At 37.3% G+C, this 26,086-nt stretch overlaps 1 protein-coding gene across 6 annotated transcripts in view; it reads right to left on the bottom strand.

The window, feature by feature from the left end:
* LOC100114533 (GTPase-activating Rap/Ran-GAP domain-like protein 3) overlaps positions 1-26,086 on the bottom strand; it is a 282,814-nt gene that overhangs the window by 180,039 nt on the left and 76,689 nt on the right. The window lies entirely within an intron of this gene.

Raw genomic sequence — 26,086 nt, 5'->3', positions numbered from 1 at the left:
TACGAATTACTGGATTCAGCCATGTCTAAAATAACTTGTTCCAGCTGTTCTAGTTGTTGTCGTAAAGCTTCCTTCTCTTTGACGTCTGCGATGCGCATTCTAATCAGTTGTTCGTTTTGTTGCCTGAGGTACTCTTCGTTTCTCTGAGCATTGTTTGAGTACGTTACTTGCGTATTCGCTTGCCTTGTTCCTTGTGCTTGCGTTGTTATTGTGCTGGTACTTGTCGTTGCCGCTGTGCTGTTGCTAGTCGGCAACACACTTGTACCCGTTCGCGTTATGCTTGACAGTTGTGGATTATTAATCTGAGGTTCGAACTCATCTATGAATGTCGAATTTGTGTCGAACACGTTTACTCTGCTTCCTCTGCGCCGTGCTATTATGCTATTCTTCAGCGACATAGGTAACGTTTTATCTGTCTGTATTAATCTGTGGAGATCTGTGTCTCTTCTTGAACTAACTATAAATATTGGATCACTTGATTCTTGAAAATCTTCTGCAGTGTAGTCTCCGCGAAGTCGTCTAGCTAACCTACTTACATTTTCTAGCCTTGAATTACTCCGAATAAGATCTAGTTCGATTAATCTATTTTGTAATTCCAATGGCGACAGGGAAAGCGCCCAGTTTTCTATTTGTAAATCTAGTTCTTCTTGAAAAAGCGCCATCCTCTGAAAAATTCTTTTTGGTTTGCTATAACGAAAGGGTAAAAAGAGAAGAAAAAGAAAAAAAAATTCACGCGGTTCTGACTCACTGTATTTCCAACAAACAAGAGAAACAAGTGAGCGCTCGTCAGATGAGTAAGCTTTGTTCTCCTTAAATTTTATAAGCGTTTGTAAAAAAAAATAATCAAGTCGAATTTATTTCCGCGTGTCGCTCTTAAACAATACCTCTGCCTCCAATATTTAATTAGTATTGTGAGGGTCCGATTAATAAAGAAAAGTTTGATTTCACCAGGAGGTAACAAATTGACAATAAGGGGAAAAGTAATTCAAACAGATGTAATCACTGAGTAAATAAATAAAATAATGTTTGAATTACTCGCGTTAGCTACGAGCAGCTATATTTTTAAGAGTGTACTTTAAGCTTCGGAGACTATTGACAGTCTTACTCACTGTGCGTTATATAACGGTGCGCTAGAATTTAAATTCGGCAAGCAGGTAATATGTTTATATCTAGGGCCGTATACGTGTGGGACGCTTAGGAATACTCAGTGAGTATGTACCTCTATAGCGTGAGCGCGTGCCGTATAAAACCACCTATGTTACTGTAAGCGTTGTACTGTACGTCTGTATGCCTATATGTATCGTACGCAGCTATCCTATAGATCAGACTGTATGTACGCAACTATATACCTATGTGCATGTACAGTGCGCTGCTATACTATACTGACTACACTGCGCGCGGTAAATATTCGCTTCGACTTATGCGTACTTATAGTAGTAACTGTATGGGACAAAAAAAAATAGAAGGAGAAGAACAAAAATAATTGTTTGTGAATTCGTATTTTCGGTTACTAACTACGACTAAACAAATTTTCTACGATACATTTGAAGTCGTATCAAAAAAAAATTTAGATAACACGAAAAGGAAAAAAAAATATTTTGAGGGTGACAAAAAAACTCAATACGAATTCACGTACACAGAGGTACGAACCGCCCACAACAACTGTTAAAGCGAATCGCAAAAACTCTTTCCGAAACTTATACGCTAAATGTAATAAGTCGTAATATAATATTTCGGCCGCGTCGACTTCGTCGAACGTCTACAACGCCGGAGACCGGTGTTGTTTATCTCGTGCGGCGAGCTCGCTCGACCGCGATGTCAACAAAGTCGCGCGTCGCTATGCTTAGCGTGTAACTTGCGTTCTCACTCTAATATAAGCTTTGTTTGCTGTATAGATTTTATTTCGGTGCGACTATTATTTTTCTTGCGATGCCGAAATTTGAAATCTTCTAAACAAATATTGTTTAATCTCAGACGTTGGGCTCCAATATAACGGTGTACTGGATGCAGTTGCTCAGTTTCCAGCTCCGCTATAAGTCGGAACCCCATCGGTGCAGTTCCGGATGCGGTAGCGAGACGCAATGTCGTATACGCACGCACACTCACACACTTCAACTTTTACTCTCCTAACAGCTATCTCCCGAAAGTACTGAGCGTCTCGCGAGGAGTCAGTTCAAAGGTCGGATCGTATCTGGCGGCACGCGTCTCAGTCGCGTGTCGCCGAATTTTCTCTCTCTATCCCTCTCTCTCCGCCTCTCTCGCGTCGTCCAGCGGCTCTCCCCGCCTTGCCAGCGCTGGTACCTGTAACAGTGTGAATTTAGTACAAGTCTTTCTTCTCGCGGCATGCTGAGCTTATGACGTGCTAATATCGCCCGTCATAATATATATATATATATATATATATATATATATATATATATATATATATATATATATATATATATATATATATATATATATATATATATATATATATATATGTGTGTTAAGGCTATCTTATTTGCATTTTAAACCTTAAAATATGAAAATATGAATGTTTGATCCGGACTTCGACAACCTCAATGCAGTAAAAAGATACCTTTTTATAGTAAATAAGTAGCTGTAAGGTTTTAGAATGGGCCTGACCTTCTACTAGAAGTTATGTAGAAAACAAACATGATATAATGGCTAATAAATGGTTCATTCACATTCAAATTTGACACTTATAACCTAGTACATTTTTCATGACTACCGCTATCAACATGTGTTTGTATCGGAGACATGAAATTGCATCAAAGTTCTTCGCGTTTACATAAAATAATTCATCCTTATCTATAAACTTGTACGTTTTAGAGAATAATGCCAATTGCATTTCATTGGTCAACTTTATCTGTTTTGATCCATATATTCGGCATACGAATTCCTCCAAAATTAACATAGTTGATTCGTCGCAGTTTGGATAATTGTCTATGTCGGCGCACGCTTTGATATATTGTTCAGAATGTTAAAGTATACCAAAAGGACGGTTTTTTTCCCTTCCGATAAAAAGGAGGATTATAATCACACCCAGTGAGAGCGTGAAAAGCCGGCAGAGCTAAGCGGCGCATGGCACGGCGCGCATGTGTTTGCTTTTTTAAACGGCTGCCAGACCGATTTATCATTACTCGAACTTTGCCTGACCAAATTTTTGTAACAGGCTATATTATATATTGTTTACAAAAAATTTTTTAGTAGGGATGATTTCAGTCAAACTACTTCATTTTTCCGACAGGGTGTTCTGACTGCCAGACCCATTTAGAACCGCTTACAATCTGCCAGACAAACTTTTTTATGCAATTCGGTATGTCAACAATGTATACAAAAAATTTCCTAAAAAATACGCCTTAGTAAAGCGTTGCACCACTAAATTCATGCCAGACCAAGCATTCCTAAATTAGAGAGATATGCCATCTTTTCCAAACAGTTTCCCATGTGTAATGAAATGAGTCACGCATTGCTGTCACGGGCTCTCGGACTATTAGAGTCATTCCAATAGTCCGCGGAAGAAGAAAATACACAACGCGATATTATACAACGGCCTCTCCTATGTCATGCCTGCAGCAATAGCAGGGGCAGTTCAGGTTTTGATTATTCAGAGTCAATTAAGAAGTGGACTCCAGCCTGCTGCTTAACATCTACTATTTCCGGCAAATCGTCGCTGCCGCTGCCGCTAGATCGCCGATGGCTTGGAGCGAGGGAGAGGGATGTTTTATTATGATAATAACTCGGGCCGGCGACCAATTTTATATAACCCGAGTTTCGAATGCGAAAACAGAATGGAAGAAAGGATGGTGCGCGCATAGATATCTATATGCTAATGGTACGTGCCACACACGAAAGCTGTCGAGCCTTTTTCGGAACTGGAACGGCCGCGGCTGTTGGCGATGGTGGAGCTTTGTAGCAGCTGACTGGTCGAGATCCGAGTAGAGGGCAAAGGTCTACAACGATGTCGTAGGACGCGCGCAGATACGATCGGAAGCCGCATGCGGAGGGAAATTATTTCTGATAAGGGGGGAGAGATAGCCATATCAGCCTGTTATCGACCAAACATCTTCTTTTTTTTAATAACAAAGATGAAAGCTTTTTCAATACGAAAACACACCGACTTCCGAAGCAGGGCAGAAACGAACCATTTAGACTTGTATTGCGTCACGATTGCGGCCGAGCCGAGCTGAGTGAATGTTTACAAGAGGGAAAATAATGCACCATCAAACGCGGACGTAACTTTTCGCACAACACGGAGCTTTTACTAAAATATCGATGTATCAATTGCGAACCCTTTCTGCCGCGCTTTCTCTATCTGATATTTAGTTTTTCACTCTCGCTCAGTGCCGGATCAAAGGGGGGGGGGGGCTTTAGGGGCTGCAGCCCCGGGCCCCGGTCTTGCAAGTCTTGCAAAATTTTCAATACCAAATTTTCCAAAATAAATTTTAAAAACTAAATAACCCACACACAGAGATTTCAGAATTGAAAGAAATTTAAACAAAAATTTGTAAACAGTCCTGTAAGTAAGTACTGCAAAAGTAAAAATAATCTCATTGTATGAATGCAATAATGCACTCAATACAAATTTCATCAGAAAGAAATAGACAGTTAAATTTTCAAACGTTGCCGCGTATGAGCCGATCTTGCTTGTGATTGGTCAACGTCGCTATGTTAGCGCACGTGTGTGCCTCATAAGTTCCCCCCCCCCCCTCTCTCTGTCTCTCTCTCTTTTTCATGTGCATACAGGCTCGCGCGCTCACGCGGTGGCAGCGACTTTTTGCACACGCGGTTGCTCCTGTCAAAACAAGTTCGAGAGTTTCGAGACGTATGATCATAGATTATATCGTTCGCTATAAAATAATAGTAACAGTACTTTTATATACTTGAAAGATATAATTCACAAATGCTTCAACATGTCAAGGAAGTATGCTAGTGGTAATGTGAAAAGGAAATTAAAAGCAGATAGAGAGAATTTTGAAAAGAAGCTGCCTAAATTATCAAATTTTTTTTCTTCAACGAGTACTGCGGATGATGCTCCTCCGATTACTGAAAAAAGCAGTGTTGGTACTGTTGATCTTTCTGAAAGTGAAGTGTTAAACAGAGATGAAGATGTTTCCAACGGGAGTGAAAGAAAGAAACAAACAAATGATATGACAGTGCAATCAAGATTGCATTGTTCTAATTTACTTGAGGATTCAACGAAATCAGGTATGCATATCAATCAATCAAAAATAGCTTTTTCCAACTGATCCAATCTAATTTAATGAATCCTATGTCTTGGATATTTTTATTTTTAATGTATTTTCTCATAAATTTCATACATACATATGCATCGCGATCCGATATTAATTGTAGGTGCTGATTTAAGATATTCGCATTCACATCAGTGTAAATTTAGCTCTGAACATAATACCACAATTATTGCAATTACCTCAAAAGAGAAAACTACAAATAAAGATGACTCATTCCCTGCAGATACAAGCGAAAGTGAAGTTGTAGACATGGACGAATCTGTAATATTGGAAGACAATCCAAAGACAGGTAATACTTTGTATTTTAAGTAATATTTCATAATTATATACTAGACATTTCGAAAAACATTCAATTAACTTTTAAAAAAATTTAAATATTTTGATAAATCCATTTAACATTTATAAAATTATAATAAACATCATCTATTATACTATTTATAAAAGTAATGTTATCATTATAGATACTGTAAAACAGGATCCAGCTCTTTGGCCATTACATTTCACAGATGCAGAAAGATCTAAATACTGCGAGAAAGACTCGACATTTTTTCAAAATAAAAATTCGGATTTCAAAAATTCTATAAGAAAATGTAAAAATCAAAATAGATTTTTCAATCCCAAGCATTTTACGAGGGCATTAAATAATGGCGAAAAATGCGAAAGAAAATGGCTCTTATATTCTGAATCGACCGGAAATGTGTTATGCTATACTTGTAAGCTTTTTGGCGTGGATCATGAGAACTCATTTGTCACAGGATTTTCGAATTGGAAAAAAACAAATCTATCAATTAGTGCTCATGAGAATAGCAGCGAGCATAAACAAAATATGATGACATGGATTGAGCTCATGAGAGCAACGGAGAGAATAGATATTAATTTAATGACTGTTATGGAAAGTGAAATAAAACACTGGACTGAAATTTTAAAAAGAGTAGTAGCAGTAATAAAATTTATTTCTGAGCGAGGTCTTGCATTTCGTGGTACACACGAAGCTATAGGCTCTCCAGATAATGGAAATTATCTTGGAATTTTAGAATCAATATCTGATTTTGATCCGTTCTTGAAAGAGCATATAATTTTATGCGCAAATAAAGGTCGGGGAACGGTTTCGTATTTGTCTAAGACTATCTGCGAAGAATTGATAACTATTATGTCAGAAGCTGTTAAAAAGCAAATAATCAGTGTAATAAAACGAGCAAAATATTGGGGACTAGTAGTCGATTCTACCCCTGACATTTCGCACATAGATCAGTTATCTGTAATTTTTAGATACTATTATAATGGCCATGTATATGAACGATTTTTTTGCTTCCTGTCCATAACCAGTCACACAGGCGAATCGCTTAATACAAAAATATTGCAATTACTTGAAGACGTCGAAATCAACATAAGTAATTGCCGAGCGCAGACTTATGATAATGCCAGTAACATGTCCGGCAAATATTCGGGATTGCAGGCACGAATAAAAGAAGTGTGTGATCTGGCTGTCTACGTACCTTGTGTTGGACATTCTCTGAATTTGGTTGGTGAAAATAGTGTAAGCGAATGTATTGATGCGGTGAATTTTTTTGGTATACTTCAGCGACTTTACAGTTTCTTTGTTGCATCGACACATAGGTGGAATATTCTAGTTAAAAATAAAGGTGCTAAAGGAACTAATTTGTCAGCTACAAGATGGTCCTGTCGATTAGATGCAGTAAATGATGCGGTCAAGGATTATGATGGAATCCACAATGCTCTTTTAGAATTAGAAAATGACGATAATCAAAAAGCGGATACTCGACACGAAGCTGCGTCATTAAGAAAAAATATGACAAAATTGGAATTCGCATGCATGGCTGTGTTTTGGCATCGGGTTCTAAATCAATTTCATAGAACTAGTAAATATTTACAAAAAGTAGAATTGGATTTAAATACAGCTAATAATATGTTACAATCGTTGGTCACACAGGATTTGGAAGGCACTGATAAATTTCGCATTTGCACTTACTATGTGATTATAGAGAAACTGATTGCAGAATTAAAAAAAAACGAAGTTCGGCTTATGAATCTTTTATAAAATTATTTGGTTTTCTAGTTAATCTTAAAAGCATGGAAAAAAGTGATTTGCAAAAGAATGCTGAAAATTTAGTAGAAGTATATAAAAAAGATTTAGAAAATACTTTCATATTAGAATTGGAGCAATTTGTTACGCTATTGAAAGAACAATCTTTGTGTGAAGAGAGCACGGGTGATTCCTTGTGCCCCTTAAAGGTTTTAAATTGGATGGTAGATAAAAACATAATAGACATTTTTCCAAATGTTTTTATCGCATATCGTTTATTTGTAACGGCACCAATTGCAAACTGTGAGTCGGAAAGATCGTTTTCTGTTTTAAAGCGAATTAAAAATATATACAGATCTACGATGGGACAAGAACGATTATCATCCTTGGCAACATTGTCCATCGAATCCGAGATAATGCGAATGCTTGATTTTGACTCTCTTATAAACGATTTTGCCACGACGAAAGTCAGAAAGCGCTCCTTCGTAAATAAGAAATAAATATGCAATAATAATTTAAACAAGATTATAGTAATTTTATTTTTTACTCTTATTCCTGGAGTATAAGAGGAATATACAGAAATTCCTATTTATTTGTGGCGAGTCGCAAACTGTACGTTTCAGATTTCCAACTCGTTTTGCGCGGGGTAGGTGGGTTTATGAAAATTCGTTAATAATAACCCAACAACCTTAATCAAAAGGGGCCCCCTTTTGATCGCAGCCCCAGGCCCTCCAAAACCTTAAAGAGATATGAAGAAAGGAGAAGCGCTGCTAATGTACCGCATAATCTTTGAAGCACTTTAGTAGCTAACCCGTTACTGGTGACCGACTTTGCCTCTATACCTTTGGGCATTGGATAATCCTAGGATTCAGGCGAGGGTACAGGAAATCCATATCCACAACAAATTATTATCTGCGCTCTATAAAAAGCAGTTGTTAGCCTAATACGCGTTCTCGTTTACGCTTCTTTTTCTCCGCACAGTTTTACGATTAAGAGGTTGCCGGAGCTAAAGCTGTCGCCACGCGACAGCTTTAGCTCCGGCATTTCGCATTCCCAATGCAAAAAAAAACTAAAAGTCTGATTGACTTCTAGTTTTGCGCCTTCATATTAATTAAAATACATTTACAATAACGTTATTTGGTAAAAAAAGAGATATTCTGAGGTTAGGTGAGGTTTTCTGCAGTCGTCAAACACCCGCGTGTATTCCCAATGCTAAAAAAAAAATAAAAGTGCAATCCACCACTAATTTTGGCATAATTATTCATTGAACTAAGCATTACGATGGCCAACTATTGGTTTCTTATTATAAGTTTTACTAAGAAAGCTATATACCTAATCAAAATACCGCGTTTTTAGATACGGCCGCCCCTTAAGAGGCTTGGGCTTGGTTGAATGTCATAAAACATCACGTGCGGAATGCGTGTGCTCTGATTCAAGATCTTATAATTATATTGCAGCAGAAGATTTGAGCGAAGCGAGCCCGGAAAACTGTGATTGAGCGTGGATCAATATTTTAATTCGAGATTGACTTTGATGAATTCAATTGAATTTGAATTGACGAGATTCGAGATTGACTGCACCAGCGCTATTTTAATTAGATTTTAATTAGAAGCTCCATGCTTCGAGTCGGCCATGCGCACAGGTACTCACATTATGAGTATAGTATCATCAGCTCGAATTTGGTTAACGTATGCAGTATGATGAAGCTGGCGAGCAGAAAAATGTTGCGTTCGTCGTACTCGCAGTCTTAGCAGCAGCGGCTTGCTCGAAAGCCCAAGTGCGCCCCATCTCCATCCTACCCCGCGGAAACGTATGCGACTCCCTGCGACACAACCCGCAGCCGCAGCCAACCTGCAAACATCTGGGTTAACGAGAGTGAGCTGAGATCACAGCTACCCCTGTCGCCGTATCCGAGACGTGTGCTGTGTGTCGCGCTTCAAAGGGCCGAGCTGCTAGCTCGTCGATTTCAAGATTAATATCATAATTGGCTAATCTCTCCTATGCTCGACATTTCTCAGTTCGGACATGCAAATTTTCTTATACTGCTTTCTCACCCGGTGGGAAGTAAGAGATCAAGAAATCAGGAAAAGGCATCGATTTGACAAGAAAACAAATCAGTTGGTGAAAATTAAAGCTCTCAGATGAAATAGTACATTGTGCAACAAGGGGAGAAAATAAGCTATGTCAAGCGTGGGTGAGGTGTTCAGCACAAGACATAGACGAGTGCTGAAAACACCTCACCCGAGTCTGACATAGCTTTTATTCCCGTGTTACACACCGTGTTTTTTCCAACAAGGGCATAAAAGGAAATTGTTTATGTGTGAAAGTTGGGTAGGAGATCGTGCATTTCAAGTCGTGCACAAAAAAATTTTAAAAATTGAAAAAATTGAAAAAAATTGAAAAAATTGAAAAATTTGAGATATTTGAAAAACGGGTAATAACAGAGGGGAGAACAAAAATTTCTCTCCGCTACTCCGCATGCAGGGAGGCGCTCGAGCGGGGAGAAAAAAATTTCTCTCCGCTTAAGCTAAAACTTTTTCTAACACGCTTGGAATGGACGATTTTCTACGCTACTTTTAGGTATGAAAAAAGGCCCATTTCATGCGCGTGTTGGGAAAAGTTGATTTCTTTGCTGTTTTGAGACGACTCGACCTAATTGATCATTCTTTTAAAAGTGAATCTCTTATTTTTCGTACGCATTAATTTCGAAGAGCCAAAAAATATGTATCCCATTGAAAGTAGCGAAAAATCACAGAATTTGTACCGGCAGCCCTTAACGGCTGCGTCATAACTGTACTCGATCTTGCTTGCTGGATCTTGCTCGTTAGCGCAGCGATAAACTCGTCGCAGATTTAGCGCCGGAACATATAGCTGCGACGGGACGAATTAAAAGCGCCAAGCGCGCGCGGATCGGGTTCGTGGATTATAGTCGAGGATGTAAACAGGGCTTGCTGTTACAAATTTATGCGCTTGAACTTCGACTATAAATTAACCTGCTCCTCGGCAGGGCTGCGGTTGAAACTCTTTTCGAGTTTCCTTTACCGCGGCGGTGCAGAAATCTCTCTATCGATTCGCTCAATAGGGTTAGTAAATTGATTCTCGTGCAATATCGTTTAGAGATAGATTTTCATCTTATTGAATTCTCAAGTTAAATTCTGTTAAAAATTTAACAAAAACTCTGCCAAACGCATTGCTTCTCCTCTTGGTTTCTCGCGACAATATCTCCCTCGCTTATCTCCGCGCCACAAGGTAACATTAGCCTATCTATCGAGGTTAAATGTTGTGAAAGCCGTTGGCGGCTTCGCAGCGCACGCACGCCTGTTTTTCGTCAAACCACCTCGCACGTACGATCGAAAATAAAAAAAGATGGGAAAACATGAAAACAAAGGAAAACAAACGATTAAGGCGCGTTCGCGTGCGAGCGCGGGAGCTTGAACATCGACCCGTGTCCCTATACAGAGCGCGTTGAATTTCAGCTCGTTCAAATTAACGATTTCACACTGGTCACCTAGTAACCGGTAGCACAGGCAAGTGTACGTCGTATCTATTTGGTATAATACAGTCGCTTGGACACCCTGGTAGAAAATTGACCATTTCGGTTGGTTAACGTGTTAATCAAATGGAGGCATTTTTTCCCAAAATGAATATCTGAATTTCTTATAAATGGTCTAACTGTATGGTAATTAGTTAAAGCATCTACATTATAACATGTTTACGGAAAATTTTTTTTAAATATACTCGATTGTAAAAAAATAACCATGGCGTGTCGTTTTTAATTACGAATTTGACCAACGGTTCGCCAACTGATGCCAACTGAGTGTTTTTACCAGGGCACCGAACAAACATATAACAAACATATTTTCCTACACGGATATTCTCATATTCTCTACATTTTTTATTATTTGACTACACTGCAAAACTCTATACTATCACATAATCTATTGTTAGATTGTTTTCACAACAATAGGTTATACGCTTATGTAGAGATTCGCAGTGTAGTAAAATAATAAAAAAATCGATGTAGAGAATACATGTCGGTGTAGAAAATATCCGTGTAGAAGTTTTTCGTGTAGGAAAATACGTTTGTGTAGGGTATTTATGTGTACAGTTTGTTCGGTGTCGTCGCTTGGGTATCTAGCTAAGAACGCAAGCTTTTTTTCGGAAAGCTCAACATACTTTCGAGAAGTAAGCTTCGTGCACGCGGGAAAATGCACGCGTGCATCGCCATCGCTCGCCAAACTTTTTTGCGGGCAGGTTAAATTCTCTTATAGGAAAAATGAGCGAAAACTTGCCATGATTCAGCTCTGTGTCTGAAGGCGTAATCCAAAAATGTGCATTGCTAGGATTGAAGTATCCGAAGAGAGCTTCGATTTAAGGACTGGTATAGGTTAAATATGGTTGCCTAGGTCAAAAGTGATCTCGGCTTGAAAATAGGAAAAAAAATCATTTTTTACGAAAATCAGTGATTTATCCTATTTTTAAAATCTTTATAACTTGATTCGAGTGGTTATTTTCAAACGCCCGCGGCCCAAATCAAAGCTCTTTTCTTTTACTTTTGTTTTGATAATTTAGATTTACATTTCTATATTTTATAATTTTTTATATATGTATGCATATCTTTCTATATTATATAGTTATTTTGGCTATACCCCCCCCCCCCAATCCTCCACTTGGCGCTCCCGCAAAATAACGTAAAAATCGTTCATTTTTATGTTTTTTTTTTTAACATTTGCATGCCCCCCCCCCCCCCCCGCAGCTCCCCATACAGAAATAACACGATTTTGGTATGACTAACTTACTCAAAATGTACATTTTCAGTAAAATCTTCTGTAAAACTATTTTTGTATTTATTCCATGTATTATCACCTTTAATATTTTCTGAAAGTAAAAACCATGCAAAAATCTGTCTTAACTGAATTGGTAACATAACAGTGCTTGCTTCTTCAAAAATATCTATAATTTGAGAATAATAATATAATAAACCCATCGCAATAGCAATGGCTTTATATGTACTGTAATTTTTGTCTTTCGTGATCTTTATATATGAAACTAGATTTAACCAACTGAATAAATGCTCAAAATTCAACATTTATGTGGCATTTGTATTTCATTAACAAAAATTTATTATATGGTACAACCATTAAATTATTAACTGGAATTTCATCCTTATTTTTAGTTCTATAAATATGATTTTCAGAACTATTGTCTGTTCTTTTATATTGACGATATCCATCTTGTTTTATTATTGTTACATTAGCAAAAGGTTTTGGAATTCGGTTATTGCATTCATGCTTGAGATTCTTAAGACACGGACTTGTTACATAGTGTGGTCCATGAAACATATGTTTAATAATTAATTTCTTAAGTTTTTCATTATTTAAAATTATTTCAGTGGATATAAATTTATCAATTTGTTCTGAGGGTATTAATTTGTTGTCAGGATGTAATTTTATTAAAATATGTACATGTGGTAAACCTCTTTTTTGAAATTTAATTGTATAAACATAAGCTAATACTTTACCAAAAATTTTTTCCGTTTTATGATTCATAATTGATTGTAATGTATCACTGTCATCGAGCAGTTATCCGAATTTAAATCTAACCTTAAATCATTTATGTAGGCATTTAGTTAGTAAACTTTGTTATAATATTGCTCGTTATCTTTTATACATGTAAATGAACCTGAATTTGTATATTTTTGTAAGGGCATTCATGCCCGTTATTATAATAATAAATAAATCAATAAATAAATAAAATTAATTTCAAGTTTTTCTATTTTGGATTGCACGTTACGGTTATGAATAAATCTGGTCTTCCACATTTTCTCATTATAGCCATTGCATCCTGATAATGTTGTTGCATATATCTGGGACCTCCGATGTATGTTGATGGTAGTATATAGAGGTTTCCCATTTTTTTTTTCAAAAATATTAGAAATATTTGAAGCACTATTGACGACTGCATCTAATAAACCTTGATAACACATTCTATACCTTTTTTTTTGGTTTTTGGTTATTTCTTAAAAAGTTTAAGTGCTTATTTTCTATCACTGCATAACTGTGTATGAAAAATTGTTACAACATTGTCCTGCATACAACAAAGGACAGAAAATTTTTTCATTTGGTCTATAGGCAAGTCTATACGAATAATATTGTAAATGTGTAAGATTTTCTTTATCGCGTGCATGATGATTTTTAAAATAATTATAGTACTCCATCCCAAATCACCTAGCGGAAACATTATTGGAAATACCATTGAATCGACAAATTGCGATAATTTATTCAAATATGTATTTTGTGGATGATTTTCTGGTAATTCTTTAGGATATATACAAAGATCGTAATTTTCTGGCAAACCTGAATCTAAAACAATAATTGCACCACACTCAGCGGTCACTGGTTTGTTATACACATGTTTTTCTTTTCCGTCTTTTCGTAAAAATCATTTTGTAATTTGGGAGATTTTGAACATTTGAAATATAGTGCAAATATTTATAATTTTTTTGTTATAGGGTTATTTTTTTAAACATTCGTCAGAGTTTCGATGTGTGATTTAACCAATTTTGTATTTCTATCAGAATTAAAGAGGACACAATACCTTTAAACTTCGAAAAAATCGAATTTTTTATTGCTTATTTTGACAGGAAATGTTCAGACAGGAAAAGTTACAAGCAAAATATTAAAACAAAATTTTTATCGTTTTGTCATAAAATTCCGTACTTTTCATTTTTTGTCTCATACGAAACATAATTTTAATTTTAAGTTTTATAAATTCAATCTGAATAAATATTTTATTTTTATTTGAAAATACTATTTTTTTACCGTAGTATATACGTATATTATGCTCCGCATACATATTTTAGTAAATAAATTAGTGCGTATTGATAATTTTTTTTGCGTTATTTTCGAGATAAATGTTTAGTTTCGCTTCTTATATAAGGCTCCGATGGATATGTAGTATGTTCGGAAATGAAATTTCGGTTAGTAGTTAGGTTGGTAGCCCTACGCTAACCGACTGACCGTCGTTCAGCGCGTGTAAACAATAGACGGTTAGGCGAGCTCATTTCCGCGATGGTGACTGATGAGCATGCCATGTGACTATGTGAGGTTTGAGGTTATGTACAACATTAACTACAAAATTTTCAACTCGTGGAATACGATGATCATTGGCTTCATAATCATCGAAAATGTCATCAAACATTTCATCTACATCACTTTGTTCATCACTATCAGAATCGGTCGATGATAGGATATCATCAAACACCTCAATTACGTTCATAATGTCTTGATAAATAGATCAACTTTATACTTTATTGCAATAACATTGACTTGCTCTGAATCCGAACAATCAGTTGTGCTAACCATCTACTGTTTACACGCGCTGAACGTCGGGCGGTTGGTTAGCGTAGGGCTACCAACCTAACTACTAACCGAAATTTCATTTCCGAACATACTCACGTAGGGACATTTATTTGAATTCAAATATCGCGCGCCCTCCCGCCACCTGTGGGCAGGTTAGAATCAATGTGTCTGCACTGTAAAAAATGATTTTTTAAAATCACTATAATGTAGTAAAATTACATGAGGTTCCGACCCCACGAATAGCAATATATAAAACTCCATCAGATCACAATTGGCGAACATTTTTTTATCTTTTTTTTTCACAAAATATGCATGAATGATAAAGGTAGTTCATAATAAATAAGTAAAATAAGTAAATAATCTTCGTATGAAATTTTGTTTGCTTCAAAATTTACGATAAACAAATACTTTCAGACCTGACTGTTCATTCAGGAGCAAGAATATTTCACGTGTCCCTTATACCTTCCTCATTGATATTATATTTCCCCGAATATAATATTTCTTATTAAAAATGTATGCTTGCCACTTCAAAAACTTCATGATAACTTGACCGATAAAATTCCGTGTACACAACGATTGCAATGTGACTTGCAAAAAGTATTTAAGTTTTCAAAAACATTTTCATCGTTTCCACGGAACTAGCAGAAGATGTTGTGTAACAAATTGCAAGTTCCGCACAAAAAGATTACTTGAATTGAATAAACATTACAAGGAACATGAATGGAGTTCCACATTTATAATCGAATGTCCCTATTGCTTAGAGAAAAAACGCTTTAAAGCTAAAAACAGTTGCATTTATTTACATATCACAAAAATACGAAACACTGAAAGTAGTTCAGAAGTTTTAATTAATGAAGAAAATGGTCAAAAAAGTCAAAGTCAGAATATAATTTCTACATTATCTTGCCCCAATATAAATGAAATGCAAATCGATGATGGCAAAAATGTGACTCCTTGTAGTAGTAATACTTGTAATAATGACCAATTACAGTCCTCTCAAACTGTACAACATACGTCTACATTATTGTCCGATATGTATTTGCATATGTCAACCAAATACTTCGTTACAGAACCAATCATACAGAGTGTTGTAAATAATATAAATTTTTGAAACGTGCAAAAAACAATTTGAAACAGCTTTACTAAATAGTAACTTTTCTGAAGATCAAAAACGAAATGTATTGAAAATGCATTCTCATAGTTACAACAGTATTGTTAGTACTCACGACCCGTCAAAAGGAAGTTTACGAAACAGGTTTAAGTAACGATTACAGACTGTGGAAAAGAAACGCCATTTTTCTACTCTCTTGTCCCAATTTTGCAAACTCTCAAAATTATGCTGAAAAATGCAAAATTATGCGATGTTTTTAAGTATTGCACAAATTCTAATTTTGCCAACGATGTACAAGGCTTTTACGATACTACAGATGGTAGTAGAATGAAAAATTCTCTGTTTTTTAGACAAAATAATATATTACAATTAACTGTATTTCAAGATGCTTTTAAAATTTGCAATCCATTAGGTGCTTCAAAAACTAAATTCAAGATGATAGGAATGTATTTTATTTTGCTTAATTTACCACAATTTGTGCGATCGAAAGTTAATAATATAAAATTAATACTTCTTTGTCGAGAAAAAAATATATCTAAGTTTTCATGGGAAGAAATTTTGAAAAATAAGTGGTTTACAGTGTCACATTTTAACTTCCGTATTAATAATGTAAATGTAGTCCGCGGAAATTGTCAATTTATTCCAAATATTAACGTTAGAAATAAATTTTAAAAATTAACGAGTTCTGCTTCACAGTTGAGACGATTGTTGTTAATATTGCCTATCGCAATAGCTGATTTGATTCAAAATTTCGATGTTGATGTTTGGCAAATGGTTCTTTGTTTACGAGAAATTTGTAGTCTTGTATGTGCACCAGCAATATCTAACAATCAAATATCAATTTTGCAGGATAAAATTAATGACTACATACAGTTAAGAATTAAGTGCTTTCCAGAAATAAAATTAAGGCTAAAACATCATTATATTGGGCATTATCCAGAACTTATACAAATATTTGGCCCTCTGAAACATTTGTGGACACTCCGGTTTGAGAGTAAGCACAAATATTTCAAGACTATTATCAAACATATACAACATTTCAAACATGTTACCCAGACACTTGCTGAAAAGCATGAACTGCTACAAAGTTCAGATAAAAATGATTTTAGATCATTAGTGTATATTAAAAATGTTTGCGAATATAATTCAGCCAATTGCGATGAAAATGTTGTCTTAGCTATTGAAACCTATTTTAAGGAAAACTCAAGTTCCATAAAATACATTTGTTCGGGTATTACTTATCGTACTATTGATTGTCGTAAGGATATGACAATTTGCATTGGTTGGAGCGAGTACGGAAAATGATTAGTTTGTAAAATACAAGTTATTATAGTCGACAGTAGATTCAATGTTTATTTCGTTGGAGATAGTAATGAGATCATATATTTACCAGAACTTGGTATTTACGAAGCCGCGAATTCTAAAGGCAGCGTATATAGTAAATTTAAATAAGGACCATTCCGTTTTTCCTTTATCATCCTTAATTTTACATCATCCACTTTTACAATCCAAAATTAAATCCGTTCAGGTTTTTCTCTGTAAATATGCACCTTTCGGAGATGGCATATAATAAATCTGTGAGTACAAAAATAAAATGAAATACACTAAAATCAACATTTTTATATAATTGTTTCTTCAATTGTAAATATATGTACATTTGCTTTTAAATACTCGCTTAAAACTATTGAATTCAAAAAGGAGCTTTCATATATATTCGCACTATTTTTGAAAAAACTCTTATATTGCGCTTCGTAAAGTAGTCAACATTTCTTTAAAATTAACAAATTTAATCGCGTTACAGATGGCGTATGAATTTACAGTCTGCAACTTGTCGAGATCGAAGATTAGATTCAGTAAAGAAGATGTCAGGGATCGAAGCGAGAGTAAAGATCGGCGGACAAATGCTCCAGCGCATCATGTAAAATGACGCGTAGGCCTCGTGGTATGTGTGGCCACTTGAGTACTGAGTATTTTTTCTCTCCCTCGGGTGGATACACCAGGTAATTGGAGATACCGCGGGGCGAGGAAAAGCCGAGATTTTCCTGCGTGGACGCGATTAGGCTTAGACAAGCGTAGCTTGTTGGGAGCATGTTGTCCGGATCGACTGCCATGAAGTGAAAGCATGGAGTCGTTGTTCTACGCTTCGGTCGAGCGGGTGTCCGGATGGGAACTTCAGTTTTAGATTTATGGTCAACGACGAGTTGTGTGCGTGTCTAAAGTAAGATATTTTTTGTGTGCGCTCTGTTCCTGGCGTAGGTTTTCCTCTAAAGAGGTTTTCCCTGCGTCGCGGGCGAAAGCCCGAGTGAATGCGGAAACAGGGCAGGGATAACATGTTAAGACGGCTCCGACTGCGGAGCACATGCGCGATCGAAAAGAAAGGGTCCTTGTTTGCGTCGAGGAGCTTTATGGCTCGGCGCCGGATTCGGCGTGGGGTCAGTTTTCGGGACAGCGAAGCGTGTGTGTAATATGTTTCGGCTCAACGTCGAGCGCGGCGTTGGGACCGGATTTTTTGCTTTATGAGAGCGAGCGCGTCACCGTGTTTATTTAACGCCGAGCGTGACCCGAGCGCAGTGTCGGGTCCGAATTTTTATAGCTTTTCGCGGAGGGAAAAACTTTCGGATATCAGATGCATCGGCATCTGGCGATCCAGACCAGTGGACGAGGAAAACAAGGACCTGGGGAAGGGAGACCGTTTTCGGGGACTTGGCGGAGGCAAGCGTCGCCCCGCGTGCTCTGCAGGGTCAGTCTCGAAAGGGATACGGAGCCGAAAGCTTCACTTGTAATATTTTCCGATAATAATAATTTTCTTATGTTTTCTATATAAAATATTTAGTTTTTATTTTGAGTTTTTGTTTCCCTTCTTTAGTAATTTAATCATTTTGTTTTATTCTAATATATTTTCAGTTTAGTTAAATTTGATTTTTATTAGTTTATTAAATGTAAATAAAAGTGCAAACTTCGAGCGCGATACTGCTCCGTTAACAGCTACAAATATGTTCTCCTCCAGCTAAAAAATCTAAAATGTCTGATGCTGAAGTGGACGAGGATGACAATGATAAAATTGATGAAGAAAATTTGTCAACGATTTTAAAGCCTAACAAAGAGTTCAAGGATTCTAAAATACCATGGCCTAAACTGAATTACAACTTACCTCAAAAGTTGAAAAATGGGTGCGATAAAAAAAGAACTCAAAAATTCGTCTTAAATAGCTTAAAGCTTATAACACTAAAAAGAAAAAAAAGTGAAGTGTTAGTGTAAAAGCAGAGCAGTGAAGTTATTTAAAAAAGTGTGAAGTGTAGTGATTTTAAAAATATGTGTGATAATCGAGATGCCAAGGGAAAGAGGCCAAGAAGATTCCTAGGAGCAACATGCGAGGATGAACCTGCTAACAGGACAAGATCTTCAAGTTTAGCAAGAAAGATACAAACTCCAGCAGCGGAAGGAACCTCTGTGGTCAGGAATAGATTGATTGATATCAACATTCTATTTCCTGCTTTCGAGGAACTTTTGATTTGCAAACAATGCCATGGTCAAGTTAAACTTGGCGAATCTGAAGCTCAAGGATTAGGATTCAAGGTTGAAGTAGTGTGTATTGAGTGTAATCAGCTGGCAGCTATCAAGTCATGCAGAAAAGTTGGCGTCTAGAACCATGCTTGGGAGAACAACAGAAGAGCAGTGGTTACTTTTCGTGCTCTTGGACTTGGACACGCTGGTCTATCAACGTTTTGTGGATTGATGGACTGCTTGAAACCCATGGCTCAGTCTGCATATGATACAATCAACGAATAATTTAGTGAAGTACGTGAGAAAGTTGCCAAGGACTCTATGAAGACTGCAGTGATAGAAAAAAAAGCCGCTGCAGAGACTGGAGCACTCGGATCAAACATTTGGAGGTTAGACTGGTAATTTTCTGCAGTTTTAACTTGAAGTTTCTACACAGTGACCAAAAGAAAAGATAAGTATAAAGTGTTATTATTAATAAGGATAAAATAACCTTTTTATCACATTTTTATAAAAATTCATAAAATGACTTTTTTTGTTTGCAGGTATAAGTGAATATACACTGAAAAAAACTCAGCCATTTTAACTGAACTCACACCAGTAATTCGTCATTGTACGAAGACTCGCCAAAATTACCGTAGAGTTCAGTAGTTTTAAAGAATCAGTTCGGTCGTTTTTGCTGGTGTCCCGCGTAAGCGACCAATTTTACGAGTCGCGACTCGCCAAAATTACTGGTGGCACACCGTTGTTCGTTACTGAACAGTCGTTACGGCAGCAGAACGGTTAAAACTACCGGACTTTACAGCAGAAACGACTGTGTTTTTTTACAGTGTACCTCATAATTGCTGAGAGTCGAGGTCTATGTGTGTGGAACATAGAAAACTTGGTCCCAAAGGATTTGGTAAGCACTAATTCAAGTTACACTTTCAACAATTTTCATGAACTTTAAAGTTGATTTTCTCTAAATGTTGTTTTTACTGATTTCAGCTCACTGTCCGTAGGATTCCAAGTAAACGCATGGTTCTTTTGGGCTCAAACTCAAGGAGGATACTTTGTACACCTGTAGTTCTGGTATGAATGCAGGGATTTTGATTTAATTGTTTAGAAAATGTTATACACAAAAAGGTGCCAGAATAAGCGAAAAAAATGCAGTTTTTTCATCACCAAATTATTTCTAAACATTCAAATTAAAATCCCTGCATTTATACCAAAACTACAAGTGTACAAAGTATCCTCCTTGAGTTTGAGCCCAAAAGAACCATTCGTTCACTTGGAATCCTACGGACAGTGAAAAAGTTCACAAATTCTTGCACCGAGTGCCACAATGGGCCAGCAGGAATAATGAAGGTTTTAGCATGATAAAATTAAATGTATTTATGCTAATTATATCTATAAAAAATTTCAAATGATTTACTTAAAATTTATACATTTTTCTAAGAGTTCTTTTTTTCAGGGTTTAAAGGTGTTATGTCCCCTTAAACCTGTTACAATGCCGCTACCCTAAGCGGGTCTTGGGCGTTGTCGTCCAGATCGGACGGGTGGGTGCCTATCACCACTACACAGCGCGTCCTTAGGTTGCGGATAGAGGAACAGCCCCTGAGAAAGAGGTTAGCTGCGAATAAATTGAATAAGCAGCCGCGGACAGCCGATAGGAACAGGCGTGGGTGTGATGAGCCCACACTGTCGAACGCATTCATCTAGAAACACTACGCAAGCACCACAACAACAAAAACACTTCACATTATCTCTTATCTCTCAATCTATCTCTTTCATCACACATTACAAAAATGGGCCAAAATCCTGCTGCCGAGGAGGATGCGGGAGCGATGACAACTGCCCCGAAAGGAGATGTGTAGAATGATTCGTCACCTGGTCTTACGCGGTAAAGATGCCAGCGAAGGCGCGCTGCCTTGCAGGGGGGCGTTAGGATGCGAGAATGAAACCGTAGTGTGTCTGACGACGAATTGACACTGTCCTCGTCAAAGTCGGAAAGCTCTCATACTTAGTTCTAGAGAGGTATGGGGGTTATCACCTCTAGAACGGTGGACTCACCTGCGATCGGAACAGGATCCGAAGCGCGCGGGTTTAACATAACATCATGGCTCAAAAAAATCAAATCCGAACCAAAAGGGACTTAAGGGTCGGAACTTGGAATGTTCGCAGTCTATACAGAGCAGGTGCGTTTAAAGAACTCGTAAAGGAAGCTGATAGGTACAATCTAGATTTGGTAGCAATACAGGAATCGCGGTGGCCAGATGGCGGAGTACTAGCATCGGGTAACTTCACGTACCTGTATGGGGCCGGGAGTGGGGGATCTCTAGGCACCGGATTTCTCGTAAGCAAAAGCATCATACATTCGGTTAAAAGTTTCAAATCCGTCAATGATAGGCTCTCGTACATCATTATCGAAGGTGAATGGTATAGATATGTATTTATTAATGTACACTGTCCTACGGAGGACAAAGAAGAAGAAGCTAAGGATCTCTATTACGAAACTTTAGAGCAGGTAATCGACCAGTTCGCGTCTTACGACACAAGAATAGTATTAGGCGATTTCAATGCTAAAATAGGTAGGGAGGAAATGTTTAGGCCTACTATAGGTAAGGAAAGCCTGCACGAAGCCAGCAATGATAACGGTATTAGGGTCATAAATTTCGCGGCGGCAAAAGATCTTATAATCAAAACTACGTGTTTTAAGCACAAGAACATACACAAGGCAACGTGGACATCGCCGGACGGGGCCACACAGAACCAAATTGATCATTTCCTCATTGAAAAAAAGACGTCATACTAATGTTCTTGACGTAAGGGCTTACAGAGGGGCAGATAGCGACTCGGACCACTTCCTAGTAGTAGCCAAATTAAGAGCTAGACTAGTAGCGAATCAAAATAGTAAGCGAGCAAACAAGGTAGAAAGCTTCGATATTGAGAAACTACGAGATAGAACAGAGCGAATTAGGTACCAGATAGAAATTAATAACAGGTTTCGGGCACTTGAAGCAAACACATCGCCGGAGGGGAATGACGAACCGAATAGTTTATGGGGGGACATCGCAAAAACGATAAAAGAGGCCGCGAACAAAGTACTGGGTAAAAAGAAAAAGCCAAAGAGCAAACCATGGTTTGACGAAGAGTGCGAACTCTGGTTTGAAAGGCGCAAAAAGGCTAAATTAGATAGCTTACAAAATAGAAGCGATAGGACCGTAGAAAAGTATTCTAACGTAAGGAAACGGATGAGCGCGATCTACAGAAATAAGAAGCGGGAGTATCAAAAGAATCTTATTAGGAGAATAGAAACTAACAGTAAGGAAAATAACCCCCGCGAAATGTACAGAGGGATTAACGCCATCAGAAAGGGTTTTAGGAGTAGAGCGCAATTGATGAAGGACGAAAACGGGGACCTCGTAACAAATGACAACGAATTACTGTCGCTGTGGAAAAATTATTTCGATAAATTATTAAACGTGCACGAAAATAGCGAAGAATTAGGGGACGAAATTCACACTGCTGAACCCCACGTGGAGGAACCGAGCTACCAAGAAGTAGAGTCCGCGATTAAAAAACTAAAAAACAACAAAGCCGCGGGAAATGACTCCATACCAGCTGAGTTACTCAAATATGGGGGCGTCGAGCTCACTTTCAAAATCTATAAACTAGTATGTGCCATCTGGAAAAATGAAACAATACCCGAAAATTGGAAGGAATCTATCATTATACCGATTTTTAAAAAGGGGGATAAGACAGACTGCAATAACTATAGGGGTATTTCACTTTTAGCAACGTGCTACAAAGTTCTGTCAAACGTAATACAAGCTAGACTCACTCCATTCGCGGAAGATATAGTAGGAGATTATCAGTGCGGATTTCGGCGCAACAGATCGACGAGCGATCAAATGTTTACCATAAGACAGTTGTTAGAGAAAAAGTGGGAATTTTGCGAAACCATACACCAACTATTTATAGATTTTAAAAAAGCGTACGACTCTATTAAGCGAAGCAAAATGTATCAAATTCTAGTACTTCTCGGTGTACCGAAAAAACTCGTGAGATTAATTCAAATATGTCTGAACGGAAGCACGGGAAAGGTCCGAGTAGGCGGTAATGTATCAGAACCCTTCATGATACGCGATGGTTTAAAACAAGGGGATGGACTCTCTACGGTGCTGTTCAACTTAACGTTAGAATATGCCGTTAGAAAAATGCAGGTTAGCCAGATGGGCGCAACGCTTAATGGAACAACGCAGATACTAGGCTACGCAGATGATTTGGATATACTGGGGGATTGTAGGGAAACGGTAGCAAGAAACGCGGAAATCCTCATAAAAGCGGTGGAGTATACAGGGTTAGAAGTGAGTGAATCAAAAACAAAGTACATGATTGTGGATAAGCTAGGGATCTGCAGAGGGGAGGAAGATCTCAGAGTTGGGAATTTTACTTTTGAAAAGGTTAGCGAATTCAGGTATCTGGGTACGACCATAAATGATAGAAACGAGATTAATGTCGAAATAAATAAGAGACTCCATTCGGGTAATGCTTGCTTCTACGCCGTGAGTAATTTACTTAAGTCGAGACTGTTGTCTAAAAACGTTAAAATAAGAATATACCGGACAATAATACTGCCGGTGGTTCTGTACGGGTGCGAAACGTGGGCCCTCACTAAGCAGGCGGACAACCGTTTTAGGGTATTTGAAAATAAAGTCTTGCGAAAAATATACGGGCCGCAGAAAGATGAGGAAACCGGGGAATGGAGGAGACTACACAATGATGAGTTACACAATCTGTACGCGTCACCAAATATTAACAGAATAATAAAATCGCGCAGATTGGGATGGGCAGGGCACGTAGCGAGAATGGGAGACGACCGTACGGCAGCGCGTGTCATGAAGGGCAGGCCGATGGTAACGCGACCTCTAGGTAGACCTAGACGTAGATGGGAGGACAACGTAAAAGCGGATCTAGTAGAAATAGGACGGGTGGGTGTCGATCGGAGAGGTGCATCTTGGGTGGGGTTGACACAAGATTGGGCAGCGTGGAAGGCTTGCGTAGATGAGGCGATGAACTTTCAAGTTCCAAATGCCATGTAAAAAAAAAAAAAAAAAATGTCCCCTTAAACTTTGTTCAACGGCTTCTTGATCATCATATATATAAAATTGACTATGTTTTGGAGTATTGCTATTATCTAATTCCAAAGTACTTGTAGTTACATTACTATCAATAATGGCATTACAATAATTAGAAAAAAGCATATTCGTGATCAAATATATCTACCATAAAATCACACAGAAACTAAAATGAGGGGTTGGCGACCAAGCGAGCAGGGGGGCGAAGCCCCACTTGTATATAAACATTACACAACCGCCCCCCCCCCATCGGCCCAGCAAAAAAGTGAAAATTCTGACTTTTCAGGCATTTTTCCCTATTTTCGACGATTTTTACCCTATTTTAAATTGTTTGCAACTTTCGATAGGGGCGGTCATTTTCAACGATTTTTTTTAAATTTAAGATGTCGGGCTCAGCTGTCCATTATTTCCAGAAAAAATAATGTTTGCTTATCCAGAGGTAACTGGCCCGTAATTAATTAGTTAATGTTTAATTACTAATTTACCCGTAACTTTTGTTGGCATGTGGTTTGAAGGTGACACCCACGTTTTCTACATATCCAAACGTATGTAAAAAACTTAGTCTGGAGAATGAAGCCCTGAAAATTACAATTACATTACGGTCGAAAAATCGAGCTCTTGTAATTTTGAGGGCACACTCACTAGACCAAGTTTTTTACATTCGTTTGGACCCTGGTAGAAATCACAACCAATTTTAACCCAAGAATAAGCTTATAAGTGTCGAATTAGCTTATCTAAGCCAAGAATATTGGGTTATATTTGGTTAACAGCGACATTATTTTTACGCAAGAATATAGTATATTACGATATATGTGACTTAAACGGCCCATTATTACACGGCGTGTAGATAGCACCCGAGCGTAGCAAGGGCGATTTATACGCCGTGCAATAATAAGTCGATTTGAGTCACAAGTATGGTATACTATTTTATAGCATCTGCCTGCCCTAAGTCCGCATATTGAGTGAATCAGGGCCGTGCCAATGATTCTTGTCAGTAACGGCTTTCGTATTCGTGTAAAATTAAATGATATTAATTATTTTGTATAATTAATTTTTTGAGAGATCAAAGTAAATTTTAAGAATATTTGTACTAATAATTTTTTGACATTGATTGTATATTCAAAAAAATTATGAAATTAATTTTAACAATAAGAACTTGAGTAATAACGATAGCTGACATCAAAACCTTTAATCTAGTTTTTTGGAAAAGTTGAAAGGACCCCAGGAACCAATATAAGAGCTAAAAAAAGTTGTATATCATAGAAGACTTCATGCACCCATTTATAGATTTGATACTTCGATTTTTTAGCCAATTTCAAACGGCAATATCTTCGGTTCTAGAGAGGCTAGAGAATACTCCGAAAAATCAAATTGAAGGTTTTGAAGTCTACTTTTACAATATATTATTCTGCTAACTTAATTTAGATCCAAGTATGGTTAGAAATGCAAAAACGTGAAAAAAACCCTGCTTTTATTGGTATTTTTGCAGGTTTTTGAAGCTATATTTGGTTAAAATTTTATTTTCCAGGCTCTAAAAAATTACTGATCCTACTTTATACATTATGGAGACATATGAAATGATTATAGTATACATATAATACTTTTAGAGCGATGGGAAAAATGTTTACAATGAAAAAACACGTATAAATGCGGAAAAACAGTTTTTTGAAGATGGGCAAGGTATGGACTCTTAT

Source organism: Nasonia vitripennis, chromosome 2 (assembly GCF_009193385.2).
Source record: "Nasonia vitripennis strain AsymCx chromosome 2, Nvit_psr_1.1, whole genome shotgun sequence".
Lineage (NCBI taxonomy): Eukaryota > Metazoa > Arthropoda > Insecta > Hymenoptera > Pteromalidae > Nasonia > Nasonia vitripennis.
The sequence above is the reverse complement of the archived record's forward strand: the minus strand, read 5'-3'. Positions and strand labels throughout refer to the sequence as shown.